This window comes from Ornithorhynchus anatinus, chromosome 1 (assembly GCF_004115215.2).
Source record: "Ornithorhynchus anatinus isolate Pmale09 chromosome 1, mOrnAna1.pri.v4, whole genome shotgun sequence".
Taxonomy (NCBI): Eukaryota; Metazoa; Chordata; class Mammalia; order Monotremata; family Ornithorhynchidae; genus Ornithorhynchus; species Ornithorhynchus anatinus.
In genome coordinates, this window is record NC_041728.1 from 152,770,399 (window position 1) to 152,773,380 (window position 2,982).

The 2,982-nt window shown below is 45.0% G+C and overlaps 1 non-coding gene across 1 annotated transcript; it reads left to right on the forward strand.

The window, feature by feature from the left end:
* The first annotated feature begins 2,423 nt into the window (after positions 1–2,423).
* On the forward strand, positions 2,424–2,561 carry LOC114816280. Its single transcript, XR_003764046.1, has one exon. It is a non-coding gene; the product is annotated as a small nucleolar RNA SNORA7 (small nucleolar RNA).
* Positions 2,562–2,982: the final 421 nt, after the last annotated feature.

Genomic DNA, 2,982 nt, shown 5'->3' on the forward strand with positions numbered 1-2,982 from the left:
GAGAGCAATGAGGTGAGGTAAGACAGGGCAAGGTGAGAGAGTGCTTTAAAGCCAATGGGAAGGAGTTTCTGTTCTATATGGACATGGATGGTCAACCACTGGAGGTTTTTGAGGAGAGGGGAAACGTGGTCTGAATATTTTTGTAGAAAAATGATCCAGACAGCAGAGTGAAATATAGACTGGAATGGGAAGAGACAGAGGGCTGGGAAGTCAGCTAGGAGGCCTCTTTTTCAGTCCTTTCCCTCCATTTTTATCTATAAGTCTTATATTTTCAGTTTGAAGGGAATTAACTAATTCCATAAAGGATTTCTCACAGAGCCTACTAAATAAGAACAATGGATAAAATCCACTTTGCCACTCTGGCACAGGGAAGAAAAACTTACAATCAATCAATCAATCATAGTGATTGATAGAGCACTGCACCCAGGACTTGGGAGAGTACAATATAACAGAGTTGGTAGTCATGTTCTCTGCCCACTTACATGGAAGAGAGCTACATTTGTTACAGGGGCTAAGGAGAAGGGGGATACAAAATTTGTTAGCCAATGGTGACCAAAACTTTCTATTTAAAATAATCATTCCTCAAAGCTCCTCAGTCAGTATCTTGAGAATCAGCATAAAGGATTTCCATTCAAGTCAGTGGCATTTGTAAGTATGAGAATGTGTATGGATTTCTCCAAGGAGAAGATGTGACTGAACCAAAAATGAACATGGAATTCCTGTGTCTAGTCAACAGTACTATCACATTGCCCATTTCTGTGGAGAACCCACTATTTTTTTTTAGCATTCCCTCTGGAAAATTCCAGTTTTTGTCCACATCTGCCTGTGGGAAAACCTAGTGTTATGTGCAAACTGAACTCCTGTGTCATGCAGATAAATAAATTTAGAGTCATGTATCACTAAACACAATTCCTAGCCTACCTAGGGAATCTGGGCATTAGTGAAATGTCCTGATGGGCAGATCGCTTTTCCAGCCCCAGCCCTGTTCCCTAACTCCACTTGTGTCCTGTGGGGCTTTGGGGAAGACCTCCCAAGGTCAGTCAGGCAAGCAGCAGAGTGCAAGGGGAGATGCAAGCAGCTACAACAAGCGGCTATCAATCATAAAGACACTGGAGGTCACCAGAAGTTACAGGGAAGCAAGCAATATCACCGAAGGGGGGATGAGCTTGAGTTTGAGTTCATGTCTCGATAAAAGGAAGCAAAGCTTGGGCAAGATACCAGCTGGCCCACTGATCGCTCCTCCCTTCTGGGGACCAACCAAAGTGGTGGAAATTTAGCCCTGCAGCTTTCTGTCCTGCCACCCTGACAAGTAGAAGCAGCATGGCGTAGTGGATAGAGCCTGGGCCTGGGAGACCAGAGGTCATGGGTTCTAGTGCTGGTTCCACGACCTGTCTGCCATGTGACCTTGCGTACTTCACTTCACTTCTCTGGGCCTCAGTTACATCATCTGTAAAATGGGGATTGAGACTGTGAGCCCCATGTGGGATAGGGTCAGTGTCCAACTCAATTTGCTTGTATTTACCCCAGCATCTAGAACAGTGCCTAGCACCCAATAAGCACTTAACAAATAACATTATTATTATTATTATTATTATGTAGGCCTTTGGTCCAAATTGCTGTGAGGGAGGGATCCAGGAAACTGTCTCCCCTCCCTCATCCTCCTTTCCCCTTATCTTTCCCTTCCTCCTCCCTCCCTCTTTATATCCTGTCACATTCTGGAGCAGCATGGCTCAGTGGAAAGAGCCCAGGCTTGCGAGTCATAGGTCATGGGTTTGAATCCAGGTTCTGCCACTCGCCAGCTGTGTGACTTGCCAGCTGTGTGACTTTGGGCAAGCCACTTAACTTCTCTATGCCTCAGTTCCCTCATCTGTAAAATGGGGATTAAAACTGTGAGCCCCATGTGGGACAACCTGATCACCTTGTACCCCCCCAGTGCTTAGAGCAGTGCTTTGCACATAGTAAGCATTTAACAAATACCAACATTATTATTCTGGAGTCTGTAAACAGCTTTTGATCCATCTTTAGGTTTCCCTTGTGCAGAAACTGGCAATGATTTATAATAGTCATGAAGACAAGGGACTTGCAGTAATGAATAAGAAGTGATGAGAGGCAGCATGGTGTAGTAGAGCATGGGCCTGGGAGTCAGAAGGCCACGTGTTCTAATTCAGGTTCTGCCATTTGTTTGCTGTGTGACCTTGGATGAGTCACTTAACTTCTCAGTGCCTCAGTTACCTCATTTGTAAAATGGGGATTGAGACAGTGAGCCCCACTTGGGATAGGGACTGTGTCCAACCCAATTTGCTTGTATTCACCCAGCCCTTAGTACAGTGCCTGGCATAAAGTAAACACTTAACATAACTTCTGCAGAACAATTTTATTTATCCACATATGAGTGTGTTTTTCCTTTTGTTAGTAGGTTCAACCTTCTCTCGGGAACATCACTGGAGAGTTTCCAGTACTCTACCAGTCTCGACTGCAGGAGGGAAAGTCAAGCAGAGGCCTACCCATTCCATTCCTAGCTTGGGCAGTGACTAGCAAGTGGAAGGCAATCTGCTACCAGTCAAAACTCATCTGTGCTGGGCAGTGGCATGGGAGAGAGTCGCGGGCAGAGATTTAAGTTAACTGAACGGAAGGAGGCAATGGCAAACCACTTCCATATTTTTACCAAGGAAACCCTATGCTGCATCTTCTCAGTGAACGATGATTTTACCAAGGAAACCCAGAACAATTGCAAATGGAGGTGGGGCAGTCTGGGAGAGATGTGTTCATGGAGTTAACGGCTCGACAACATAAGACAAAAGTAGGTTCAACCCAAAACACACACAAACACACAACTGCCTTTCAAGTCTAATTCATTCAGTCGTATTTATTGAGCACTTACTGTATGCAGAGCACTGTACTACGGGTTTGGAAAGTACAATTCAGCAACAGATAGAGACAATCCCTACCCAACAACGGGCTCACACACTACTAATGCTTTTT